This window comes from Eleutherodactylus coqui, chromosome 8, assembly GCF_035609145.1.
Source record: "Eleutherodactylus coqui strain aEleCoq1 chromosome 8, aEleCoq1.hap1, whole genome shotgun sequence".
In the NCBI taxonomy this organism is placed as follows: domain Eukaryota; kingdom Metazoa; phylum Chordata; class Amphibia; order Anura; family Eleutherodactylidae; genus Eleutherodactylus; species Eleutherodactylus coqui.
Genome location: NC_089844.1, coordinates 209,140,286 through 209,154,602, shown reverse-complemented (window position 1 = coordinate 209,154,602; position 14,317 = coordinate 209,140,286).

The following is a 14,317-nucleotide window of genomic DNA, read 5'->3' as shown; positions in this document are numbered from 1 at the left end:
GCAGTCACATATACCGACCACAGGCAGGATATAGATCACCGACACGCAGTCATATATAATGACCACAGGCAGGATACAGATCCCCCCCCAAACTCGCATATACTGACCACAGACAGGCTATAGATCCCCCACACACCATCACATATACCGACCACAGGCAGGATATAGATCACTGACACGCAGTCACATATAGCGACCACAGGCAGGATATAGATCACCGACACGCAGTCATATATAATGACCACAGGCAGGATACAGATCCCCCCCCAAACTCGCATATACTGACCACAGACAGGCTATAGATCCCCCACACACCATCACATATACCGACCACAGGCAGGATATAGATCACTGACACGCAGTCAGATATAATGACCACAGGCAGGATACAGATCCCCCAAAACTCATATACTGACCACAGACAGGCTATAGATCCCCCACACACCATTACATATACTGACCACAGACAGGATGCAGATCCCCCACACACCATCACATATACTGACCACAGACACGATGCAGATCCCCCAATGTACCAACACGCAGTCACATATACCGACCACAGGCAGGATATAGATCACCAACACGCAGTCACATATACCGACCACAGGCAGGATATAGATCACCGACACGCAGTCATATATAATGACCACAGGCAGGATACAGATCCCCCAAAACTCACATATACTGACCACAGACAGCCTATAGATCCCCCACACACCATTACATATACTGACCACAGACAGGATGCAGATCCCCCACACACCATTACATATACTGACCACAGACAGGCTATAGATCCCCCACACACCATCACATATACTGACCACAGACAGGATGCAGATCCCCCAATGTACCAACCACAGTCAGGATCCCCAACGCACCAACACAAGTACTGACCATAGACAGGATATGGTCCATCAAAAAAAACAAAACCCTGCAGTATATCTTATTTTCATCCATATCACAGATGGGAATAGTACATGCAATGTCCAATGCCTATGGGCCTTGGGCAGCACATGGATGTCTAATCGTAGTTGAGTCTAAAAATCTCAGACGCAACTTGCACACATCAATGTAAATAAGCCCTTCCAGACAGAACTACCTATATGCTGCTTTTTCTGTAGTGTAAATTTGTGTACTTACACAATGGCTGTTACACAATCTGGACCATTTCTTTTCCTCTCCTTGAGTCTGAAGCCTCAACATCTCCAACACTGCTTCACAAGTACTTCCACTTTATGAATCTGGAAGTCCTCCATCAGAAGCAACATGTGGGGCCCCAGACTCTTCTGTCAGACCGCCAGTCTCCTGCCATGGGACACTCCCCTACTTTAGATCCTCATCTCAGGGACCTACACTTTCCATATTTCTGCACCTCAAGCACGGCAGCATCATGTTGAATGTCACCCGTCTGATTCTACTGAAACATCTGTGTTAGTCTCTGACTAATTTCTTCTTCCACCGCTCCCATCGTAGTGTTTGCAGTTACTGTATTGTACTGGCCCAGTGGGTCCTACAGAAAGGTTGCACTAACAGTTGGTCCTGTCACACCTGTCTATGCACTTCCCTTAGGCATAGAAGGGGCCGTGCATCAGAGCAACCTTGTATTTTCCCTTTCCTAAGTGGAGAGCTTAGTGCGGGCAATAGCTGGTTGATTATTGGCTATATGTCACGCCTCTGCTCATTGGTAGGAGAGTCCAGAGCAGGAAAACACTAGATGGGTCCCTATGCAGAAGGGGTGGAGTTTGGAGAAAGTGCAGGAAAGAGAGAGGAAGTGAAGGAGGAGTTAGCCAGTTGGTTGTAGTCGAGGAGAGGCGACAGGAGTTCAGCGATTAAGCAGTCCAGCAAGAGTAATGAGGTCCCTTTCCGCTCCTTTGTCTTTCCAGCAGCCAAGAGGAAAGAGTTTAAGTTCATCGTTCCCACCTAACAGTAAGTCCAACTACCTGGTGCATTCAAAACCAGGATTAGTTCACCATTACAACTTGCATTTCACTCCTCCATACTACACTTCCAGTAAAACCTCAACTAGTAACAAGTAATACGAAGTTACCTCGCGTAGTAGAGAGAGAGCGTTGAAGATAAGTGGAACTCAAAATGTCAATCTACTATTTTCATCGTGCCAATTTACTCCATTATTGGGGACCCTGCTGTATCTGCAAAACGGTGCCTATCTGTAATTGCAACTAAGTTGTGTTCGCCCAGTTTACTAATTCATTAAGACTTGTGAAATCAGGTTGGAGTACTGGTGTCACCCGTGACAAATCAACTGTTCATTCTAAACGTATTCCCGTATACAATATTTGTGCCACTGTGTGACAGCTGAGCAGAGCTCTCTAATAGCCACGTGGCAACTATCTTTCAATCCCCGTGGTCTCCCCCATCTTGGTGCGCTCAGCTTGGCTGTTGCACTATACTTTTCTCCTTCACTGGACAGACATTTTGGCTGCCCCCCTCAGAACCCCACAAGAGTCTATTATCACCCTTCCAGATGTCTCTGGCTCCCTGACAACCATCATCCAATCCCCATGGTCTTCCCCCAACTTGCCTGCTACATACCTGCCGTCTTGGCATCATGAACAGGATAAAACCGCCTCTGTGCCGCATACACGTGGTTGTAACGCAAAAATCTCATCCATAACCACCATTTCCAAAATAAAAAAACTGCAAACGATCCTCATTAAAAATGTCGGATAATGGCGAAAACCCTGCTGGCAACCTGCCAGTTGTAGTAGATGCTCTGGTAGTGCCTCCGGATTCAGCGCCTGTTGCCGCACCAGTTGTCATAGTGCCTGCAAATACTGCCCCTGTAGCTTCAAGTACCTCTAGCTTTGCGCCTCTAGCCATGCCGAACTGTTTATGAGCGCCCTGGCTACCCAAATATGGTGGCGAGCGCCATACCCTCAGAGTTTAGAGGGAAGATGGGAGCGGTGTTCCGCTTGTACCCATTAGCAATGGAATAGACAATAGAGATCCTTGTGGGACAATTAGAAGGTGCCGTGGCCAGAGAAGTCAAAACATGGACGTGTGAACATAAAAAACACTGTAGAAGATAGTTTTGAATACTTACAAACTGTCTAAAATCAAAACCTGCTTTAATAAAACAAGTTTCGGGGACACTTTAGGGGGAAGGGGTTATCTTTACAGGAAGATATAAAGGCCGTAGTGCGTGCCGACACTAAGGAGGCCGCCAGTGCTGACCAGGCCCTGAGAGAATTTATTGAGGGCTCGTTAAATGAAACCCTCAGGACCCAACTAAAAATCCTATCGGTACAACACCCCGACAGCATGTTTCAAGAGTTCAAAGAGTTGGCCATAATTATTGTGGGCACTGAGCCCATGACACCCTCATAAGCATGACATCTACAGACGGCTGAGCAATCTAGCGACAACCCCCCTAACCGTTGTTAGAGATACAGGAACAGATGACTAAACTGACTGTCGCAGCCTTGTGTAAAAAAGTTAGTGAGCTGGAAAGTCCACATACTACTCCCGAGCCATCATTACTCGAGTGCAGGCCGACTGGAATGTATCCGCGCCCCCGTGCGGCCACTTTATGAGCATTGCCGCCAATATGGACATGAGTTTATTACATGGTACCGTTTAAATAGGAAGAAGGACCGTACCCCGGGAGGACAAACAATAGGTCCACACACCCCGAAAGGGATTTCTAAGTTTGTAGGCCCCCGTCCTGAGGTGACATTGTACGTGGACAGTATGCCATTGCCCGCCTTGCTTAATACGGGATCACAAGTGATCACAATTAGAAAATGTGATTTCGAAAAATATTGATCCCCTGAAGTCCTTTGCTGCCTGCTAAAGCAGCTCATTAATGTGGTAGCAAGTGTCATGGAATATAAGGTGTTAAGTTTCAGAATGCAATAAGTGTATGTTTCTTACCTTGTATTGGACTATTGGCCCTTAAATAGAAGACTGAAACCTATTCTTTGTAGTGTCAGGAACTGGGACTTTAAGATAAGAAGTCAACAGACAAATTAAATAAGGCTGAGCTATGTTAACAGAGAAAAAAACCCGTTTTGGCGCGGGACAACCCCTTTAAGTAATTTCTATGTCTGAGACGGGCCTTAAAAGCTTTGAGACTATTTGGTAGATGTCAATAATCTCTGTCACCTATGTAACACTAATCTTTGTACCAAGTAACTTGTGAATACGCCCTTGTCTTTCTGTATAAGAGTTGGTAATGTTGATAATAAAGTAGAATTCATTGGGTTAGGCCGGCTGCACACGGCCATGACGGGCTCCGCCGCGTGAATTCCCCGGCGGAGCCCGTCACGGCGCCCCCCCAGAGACCCCAAACTTACCTGCAGATCCGGCGTCCTCGCTTCGGCGTGACACGCCGAAGCGTCATGTGACACACCGGCCACGTCACATGACAAGCCCACCGCGTGACAGGACGCGGCGGCGGTAGGCGATTTCGCGCCATCTTCCGCTGTGCTACAGACTGCAATGGAAGCCGTCCGCGCGTTCACCCGTGGCAAATAGAGCATGCCGCGGGTGAGGACGGGAGATTTTACGCGGTGGAATTCCGCACCCTAAGCATTGAGCTATTAGGTTCAATAGAACCTAATAGCTGCGGGCAACGCGGCGGAAATCCGTCCGTGGGAAGGAGGCCTTCTAATGGAGAAGTGTCTTGACATAACATGGAGTGATTTCATGCTATTGATAGATAATTGCTAGCAAATCTTCTCATCACGGGCTTCCATATTTACCAATCTGGCACCTGGCAACGAGGTCATCAGATCGGTATCGGTGTGGTCTGATAACACAAGTAACAATTTACCCGTACCAATAGTTGGGTATTGGTAACCCACTGTCATAGCGGGCAAAGCAGAGTTGCACCGTCAAGGAATTCTGGTAGTAGATGTGCCAGATAAAAAAGCACCAATCATAACCCCAGAGCCATATCCCTGCAGCATCCCAGGCTCAACGAGCTGTATTGAAAACTTAGCAGTATAAGAAATAGCAACCAATCACAGCACAGCTTTCATGTAACCTGATTAGTATAAGAAGTAGCAATCAATCACAGCACAGCTTTCATGTAACCTCAGCCGTATAAAAAATAATAGCAACCAATCACAGTGCAGCTTTCATTATACCTCAGCCGTATAAGAAATAACGAATCACAGCGCAGCTTTCATGTTACCTCAGCAGTATAAGGAATAGCAACCAGTCACAGCGCAGCTTTCATGTTACCTCAGCAGTATAAGGAATAGCAACCGCAATTGTTTTGCGAAACATTCGGCAGATGCATCATTTTGTAGTTGAACACGCATCCCGTTGTTCGTCTGTTTCTGAAGCTCCTGATGCCTTTTTCTTTTGTGCTTGAGATGGAAATCGATTGGTCAATCTACGTCTGGGGAGCATAACTGTCGACGATAGATGTACTATGCCAGAAACTGTCACAGGAGTGTGCTCAGCAACTTCCCAAAGTTTCATGGAGATCGGATGAATGGTGTAGTAGCGCATAAAGGACAGACAGACAGACATTCATTTTTATATATATAGATTATACCAAGTTGACTGTTGCCATTGCCATCCAGGACTTGAACCCGAAAACTAGAGCCGCCATAGTGTGGAAACACTTTGTCCTAAATTATGGATGCCCAGATAAGATATTGAGGACCAGCGTTCGAATCCCAGTTATTTCAAGAGTTATAGGACACCTATACTTGCAAGAAACTTCAAACCACTGCATACCATCCGCAAGGAAATGGACTCTGCGAAAAAGCCAATCAAACCATTCTAGAATTATTAAGGACTATTCCACCCAGGCAGAAAGCTCATTGGTCCACTTTATTGCCAGAATTCATCTACACCTACAATAATACCCCACATTGTTCCACAGGATATACCTCTTACTATCTCATGTTTGGTCGTCAAGGAAGATTGCCCACGGATCTCAGATTGGGAATCCAACTTTCTGACGATACCCCTTGCCCAAGACAGAATAGATTCAAGATCACCAGAGATGCTTACAAGAAGCCCAAGAAATTGTTGATACCCGTCTACTTGAAGTCATAGAAAAACAGGCCAGAGACTTTAGCAAAAATGCCCAAGCATCAGACTTACAAATAGGAGACCAATTATGACTATGTAAGGAACACTGTACTGGAAAATTGGATAGCAGATGGGATATTCAACCCTACACTGTCATTACCATTGTCTCCCCCAAAAAAGAATTGTACCGCATCGTTCATCTAGTAGAAAAAATCCAGACTGTACACCGGAATCCTCTTAAGATCTGCCACGCTCAACCTTCTTCCTCAACAGACTCAGGCACTGAAGAGATCAAATCTGAGCCAGAGACTGAAACAAATGAAAGTCCAGTTACTGAGTGTCCTTCCCCCTATGATCTAGAAAATCAACTATCATGGTACCAGAACCTCTTTGCTCGCTTAGTTTACCAAGCACCAGCAGCAATACCACCTTCACTAAGCTCTTCACTATCCTAAGCCCCTTCACCAGTTGTTTCGCCCTAATAACGAAGGAGACTTTCTGGACTTCCCCCTATTCTTAGAAGATCCACCAGGTCCACCCGTGGACAATTGCTCATGTGATTTGCGATATTAATTTTGTTTCTCCAGAAGGAAAAAAAGACTGCTATTAATTCTATGGATTTTACATTTTTAATTTATTGCAACTTCTCCAGTAACTAAAGGCTCATTTAGACGGGACGAATGTCGGGTAAATGATGCCCGACACTCATCCCCGCATATACTAGCTCCTGTGCACCTGAGCTAGTATCGTTAGCTCACAGCGGGGCGGCTGCAGGATATTTCTCTCCTCTTGCTCCCCCGCCCCTTTCTATTGACTGAAAAGCGCATTCAGTGTCAATAGCAGCCATTTAGAATTGGAATGGCCGCTGTGTTAAGTCAACGGAGAGGGGCGGGGGAGAGAAATCTCCTACAGCTGCCCGCCCCCCCTGCTGGCCGCTCTGTGAGCAAGCCAGCACCTGTAGCTCCCGTGCAGGAGGACATACAGAGACGAGTGTCGGGCATCGTTTGCCTGACATTCGTTTCATCTAAATGGCCCTTCAGAGAGATTTCCCAGTGTGTTCTATCAGTTAAGCAACGTTCAAGACCTGCACCTCAAGAGGCTACTTGATAAATCCGTAGTAGTTTATTGTTTATTGTTGGATGCTCATCCCCCGCGCTACTGCATTATGTTTTACCTGCTCGATCAGTTATGGACTCATGCCTATCCATGTAGTAAGATAGCCACCTTTGTAACAGGTTTGCCAAGAAAACTACTGTCATTATTGCATACTTTCATTCCAGATCATACATGCCTATCCATGTAGTAAGATAGCCACCTTTGTAACAGGTTTGCCAAGAAAACTACTGTCATTATTGCATACTTTCATTCCAGATCATACATGCATATATGGACTGTTGCACAGGATTCTAAAGTGATGTTATGTGACTATTGCTCTAATGAATTCCTCTCCTAACAAGTCACCTATCATACAGTACATATCTTGAAATGTAATTTATTGTTTGCATTTATATTTATGCATATTCTGTTTGTCTGTGGGGAGAAAAGCTATGTAGGTGCCCCATAGCTAGCTGGGACCTAAGATTCAATCTTACCCCAATGTGACTTCTAAAAACTGGCTAGTACATTGAAACTCTAAAATAATGTACTGTCACACATACTTGGTAAGCACACTTTTCCACCCCTCACAGCTCAATACAGCGGAGGCGGCTGTGTTTTTAAGTAGGGGGGGAAGTGAAGAGGCCCAGAGGGTCCCTCAGAAAGGTTGCACTAACAATTGGTCTTTTCACACCTGTCTATCCACTTCCCGTAGGCATAGAAGGTTCCGTGCATCAGGGAAACCCTGTTTCTCCCCTTTCCTAAGCTGAGAGCTTAGCATGGGCAATAGCTGGTTGCTTATTGGCTATATGTCATGCCTCCACTCATTGGTGGGAAAGCCCAGAGTGGGAAAACACTAGACGGGTCCCTATATAGAGGGGGTGGAGTTTGGAGAAAGTGCGGAAAAAAGAGAGAGGAAGTAAAGAAGGAGTTAGACAGTTTGTTACAGTCAGAGGAGAAGAGAGGCAGCAAGTTGTGGGCGGAGAAAGGAGGTGTCAGCAGTTCAGTGTGTGTTCAGCAATTCAGCAGTCCAGGAAGGTTAGCGAGGTCCATTTCCGTTCTTTTGTCCTTCCAGCAGCGAGGAGGAAAAGTTGAAGGTCATCGTTCCCACCTAACAGGGAGTCAAACTACCTGGTGAATTCAAAGCCAGAATTAGTTCAGCAGCCATTACAATTCGCGTTTCACTCCTTCATACTACACTTTCAGACAACCCTCAGCTAGTAACAATTGGGAAGATTGATATTAAGTTACCTCGAGTACTAGAGAGAGAGAGCATTGAAGATAAGTGGAAATCAAATTGTTAATCTACTATTTTCATCTTGTCAACTTACTGCATTGTTGTGGACCATGCTGTATCTGTAAAACGTTGCCTATCTATATGTTATTGCAACTAAGCTTCAGTAAAACTGCGTCCTCCCAGTTTATTAATTCAAGATACTGGACTTGTCTAAAGTTATTCCGCCATCATTAGACTTGTGAGCTCAGGTTGGAGTACTGGCGTCACCCGTGACAAAACAATTGTTCATTCTAAACGTATCCGTCATTTGTGCCACTGTGCGACAGCTGAGCAGAGCTCTGTTATTGCTACTGTCGGAAGGGAGTACAGAGCCACCTGTGGCAACTATCTTTCAATCCCTGTGGTCTCCCCACCTTGGTGTGCTCAGCTTGGCCGCTGCACTATACTTTTCTCCTTCACTGGACACACATTTTGGCTGCCCCCCTCAGAACCCCACAGGAGTCTTTTGTCACCCTTCCAGATGTCTCCGGCTCCTTGCGCTAGCATTATCTCTTCTTCCCAGATTGGAGCATTCAATAGAGTTGTGATAGTAAAAATATAGTAATGGTGCAAACTTCCAATTTATAGAGAACACAAAACAGGGTGCATAAGTCAGACTTTTCTTTTTATTGACGGTAAGCCCCCTTCCCACCAAAATGGCACAACTGCATTTTCTTTCATTTCTCCCCATTTGAAAATGTTTTTAAGTTTTTCTGCACATTATACGGTACATTAAATAGTACCATTAAAAAAACAACTTGTCCCGCAAAATATCAAGCCCTCGTATGGCTAAGTCAATGGAAAAATTAAAAAGTTATGGCTCTCGGAAAGCGGCGACAAAAAAAACCCCAAAATGAAACATCTCTGGTCCTGAAGGAGTTAAAATACATTCCTTCACTGGTTTACATCAGTTTTGCTGACTGCAAGATAATGTGATCTTTATGTATTTTGGTGTGCTGAATCCAGAAATCCCATCCATTTCCTCCAGTCGCGTCTGTTTTTTCCGCAAAACTAATAAACTTACAATAAAAGCGTAATGTAAGCAAAATTATAATTGATTGTATTGGTATGTATGTGGCCTCTGGAATGTGTAAGGGATGTCCTTCAAGAGCACATGTTACACAGTGACTAAAATGTGTTGGATAGAAAGAGGTTCCTACCCACAAAAGTTCAGTAACCAATGCAATTATACTATATAAGATGTTCCCACTCCTTGTATTCAACATACAATAAAACTGGCTAAATTGATAAAAACGCTCTTTTTGGAACTGCACATGCTGTTGTGTGTTTCATAAGCTGAAGCCGTTCATTGATTATTCAAATAATCTAGTCCATGGAATATACATTGTACGAGGGGCTGCTGATGAGTCTTTGGCTTTACCCAGAAAGAAACAAGATAGGAAGATGAAACTCTCCATTTATTTCACATACTCCCCACTGATGTCAGCCACATATCACCATGAATATCCTTCGTGGACTTTCCTTGCAGAAACAAGAATTTTATCACTCCTCTGCTCTCATTTGCTGTGAATATCGCCTTAGATTCCGCCATTTTGTTTTCCCACGTGCCGAGATAATTGTTGCCATAAGCTCCAAACACAACATTTTGAAAACACATATTAGACACATAAGGCTTTCAAGTGTTGTAACATTCGTAACCATAGAAACAAAAATCGAACACAAAACCAAAGACTTATCAGCACCCCCTCGTATAAGGCTAATTTAAGCACTATCAGTAACATTCTATATATATGCTTTTGTTGAATATGTCAAGCAACCCTCCAACAGTTGGTGGACGGTGCAGGAATGATCCTGATATATTCTGTTACATTTGTGGTTGTTTTACAACATCAAAACAAAGGTCAAACATATCTGACTTTGTCCGCCTGCAGACGGCCAGGTTGGATCCCGCTGCGAGAATTCTGCGAACCCGTGCCCCTGCAGAGGCCTGCGGCTCACCCACTCCCGGCGTTTTCATTCTCTGCTATGCGTCGGCTCCCAATATTTATGCACTACGCTGCTCGCGTCACTGATCCCGTTGCACACTGTGACGTCAGTGTGCAGCCGGGATCCTCCTCCCCCCTCCCCTGATGTCTCCTACTACTTGGTTCAGCGAGAGCAGGGGAGGAGGCGTCCAACAGCACACTGACGTCATAGTGTGCACCAGGATCAGTGCTGCTGGCGCAGTGCCGGGCAGAGGATCAGCGGCGCTTCCATGAGGAGGAGGGGATAAGTATGTGGGTCTCAGAGGGGGGGGTGGAGAGGGGCACTGTGCGATGTCACTATTGTATGGGGGCCGCTGTCGGATATCACTATTGTACGGCAGGCTGCTGTGGGATGTCACTATTGTACAGGGGCGCTGTGGGCCGTCACTATTGTACGGTGGGTCGCTGTGGGGAGTCGTCATCGTACGGGGAGCCGCTGTGTGGGGCCACCATTGTATGGGGGGCCACTATGGGGCGTCACTATTATACTGGGGGACGCTGTGGGGCATCACTATTATACTGGGGGCCACTGCGGGGCATCACTATTACCGCTAGGGGGTCACTATTGATGCTAGGGCGTCACTATTATTGCTTGGGGGCGGATCACTATTATCGCCAGGGCCGCTGTGGGGTGTCACTATTATTGCTGGGGCCGCTGTGAGGGTGTCACTATTATTGCCAGAGCCGCTGGGGGGTCACTATTACCCCCGGGGCTGCTGGAGTGGGTCACTATTACCGCCGGGGCCACTGGGGGGGGGGTCACTATTATCGCTGGGGCTGCTGGGGGTCACTATAGTCCAAAAAGCAGTCAAAATCTGCACCCTCTCTATTTTGTTCAAAAAGTATTTTATTCGCTCCTTTTCAATATAAAACATACATTTGTCTTTCATGTTCTGAAAAGAAATAACATATGTTAACGAGTATTAATGAACTACAATAAACTCTTTCTGTAGCAAATTCGAGTATGTTTCCTTTTTCCCAACTTAGTTAATTGCTGTCCTAACAAAACAACACTTAAACTAGATCAGGGACGTAACTGATAGACAGGGGAACAAGGGGGCGGGGGGGGGGGGGAAGGTTGTGGGGGGGGGGGGGGGGTGTAGGGGCGCTAAAGAGCGCTTTGGTTTGGTCGAGCTTATCTCCGAGGGGAGCCACACCCAGGATCGAGTCCCCTCAGGGGTGTACCTGGTCGCCTCTATAAATGTCCCGTAGCCACCCAATTTTTGAATCTTTCCGTAGACCTGAAAATAGTCCATACTTGCCATGTATGGTAGAATCTCTCCTGAGTGTCGCTCTCCTCTGCCCCCAATTCGTCAAATCTCATGAGGTTGTTCAGTTCCTCAACCCACATCGCTCTTGATGGCGGTGTCGTGGTTTTCCAGAGTCTAGGGATGACTCTTCTAACCGCCAGTATAAAAAAATCTCAGGATACCTTTCTTAACATTTTTAATTGAACCTTGGAGGACTGAGAGCAGAGCCATCTCCTGAGTAAGAGTTAGTTGTGTCTTACAGATATGGTTGTATAGTTCTGTAGTTTCTTTCCATAGGTCAGACACTCCCGGGCAGTTCCACCATATGTGGGACATGCTCCCTCTGTCCGTGTTGCAACGCCAACAGGTAGGCGATGTCTGGGGAAAGATTTTGTGTAGAAGGTCGGGAGTTCTGTACCATCTGGATAAGATTTTGAAATTTAGGTCTTGGGCTCTGCAGGCTGGGGACATTTTGTGGCACAGGGTCCAGGCCCTCTCCCAGTCCTCGTTTGTTAGACTGTAACCCAGCTCCTTCTTCCAGGCTTCTGTATATGTGGGGTTCTGGGCCTCCATCTCCCGACCCTGCATCAGCTTGTATAGGGATGAGATCATGTGCCTCTGTGGAGAAGCTGACATGACCATTTGTTCGAAAGGCATAAGCTCGCCTGCCAAGTTCACCTGGGGGACCAAGGACCCCATGAACCCCCTCAGCTGGAAGTATTGCATCCATGAGCCAGAACGTGTTATTCCTTCTCCTATGATCTCTGACAGCGATTTTACGTTTAGGTTGGTCATCACGTCTTCAACTCTTGGTATTGGCGTTGCGTGTAAGCCTAGTATGGGTACCCCGTTCAGCGTTGTTTCGAATTGAGGATTGGTTATGAGGGGGGTTAATGGGCCTGGGGCCATGACCATGCCGTTTTTTTGGCCAAATTCTGTCCAAGTCCTGAATAACTGGCTTGCGAACGGGGAAATATTGAGGATTGCTTTTATGAGTTTGGGTGGGATCCAAGCTGCCCCTCGTAGGGTTCCCGGAACCAGTGCGTGCTCTGCAGTGACCCAGAGTTTGCGGTTCTCTTCTTTAAGGACATCTAGTATGCAATTTGACAGGCAAGCTTTATAGTAAAGGGTGAAATTGGGTAGACCCAGACCCCCCCTCTCTTTCTGTCTGGTGAGGAGTGAGAAGCTCGTACGTGGCTTCCTTCCCCTCCAGACAAATGCGGTGATAAGGGTGCGTAGGCGTTTTAGGTAGTAGTTTGGCAATTTCACCGGGACCGTCTGACATAAGTACAAGAATTTTGGAAGGGAGTCCATTTTAATTACATTTATTCTACCGCTCCAAGATAGGAACAGAGGTTTCCATTTGCTAAGGTCTTTTTCCAATTCTGATAGGTATGGGAGGTAATTAAGTTTGAAGGCCTGAGTGGTGTCCTTTGGGAGTTGGATTCCCAGGTATTTTATTGAGGAGCGTCTCCATTTGAATGGAAACTGTGCCTCTAGCTGTGACGCCTCGGCCTGCGGCAGCGAAATGTTCAGGATCTCTGATTTTTGGGTGTTTACTTTGTAATTACTAATCCTACCAAATTGTTTGAACTCCTGCAGGATCACGGGAAGTCCTACGTGCGGGTTGGCTAAATATAAAAGCAAGTCGTCTGCGAACAGGGCCATCTTGTGTTCAATTTTCCCTGTCTGGATCCCTCTAATTGAATCGTTTTGGCGGATCGCGTTCGCTAGTGTTTCCATTGTTAGGACATAGAGAAACGGGGAGAGGGGGCACCCCTGCCTAGTCCCATTTGTTATTTGGAAGGCTTCCGACAGGGAGCCGTTCACTCTGATTCTGGCTGTGGGATTTCGGTATAAGGACATGATTCGGTCCTTCGTTTTCGGGCCCACTCCTATCTTGTCTAGTGTGGCTGCGAGAAAATGCCAGCTAACCCTGTCGAATGCCTTTTCTGCATCGACCGCCAGAAGACATAAAGGGTCGCCAGTTACCCCAGCTCTGGCAATCAGCGATAGGGATTTAATCGTGTTATCCCTAGCTTCCCTGCCCGTGATAAACCCCACTTGTTCCCCATGTATTAGTAGCGGGATGACGTTTTGTAAGCGCGTGGCGATTAATTTTGCGAATATTTTTATGTCCACGTTCAGGAGTGAAATGGGTCTGTAGTTACCGCAGACTGAGGCATCTTTCCCCGGTTTGGGGATGACTGAAATATGGGCCATCAGCGACTGCATCAGGAACGGGCACCCCCGGTCCACTGCATTGAAGGCTCTATTAATTAGAGGGGAGATCTCTCGGAAGGTTTTGTAAAATCTGGCTGTAAAGCCGTCTGGGCCTGGGCATTTCCCCACTTTTAGATCTTTGATGATTTCCCCGAGCTCTTCTGAGCTGAAGTCTTCATCTAGGCCTGCTGCCTCTTCTGCTGTCATTCTTTTGGGGGCGTTTAGGTTCAGATAGGTCTCCGTCTCTTTATCTAATCTCTGAGTGTCGGGCTGTGTTGCGTCTTTGATATTGTATAATTTAGTATAGTATTTTTTAAATTCCTCCAGTATGTCCGTTGTGGCGTGTACTGGTTTGCTGCCCTCTACCTGTATTTTGGAGACATGAGATGGGGCGGGTCTAGGGTGGAGAGCTCTTGCTAGCCAACTACCGCATTTATCTGCGTATTCAAATGCCCCTCTGCGCAATTTGT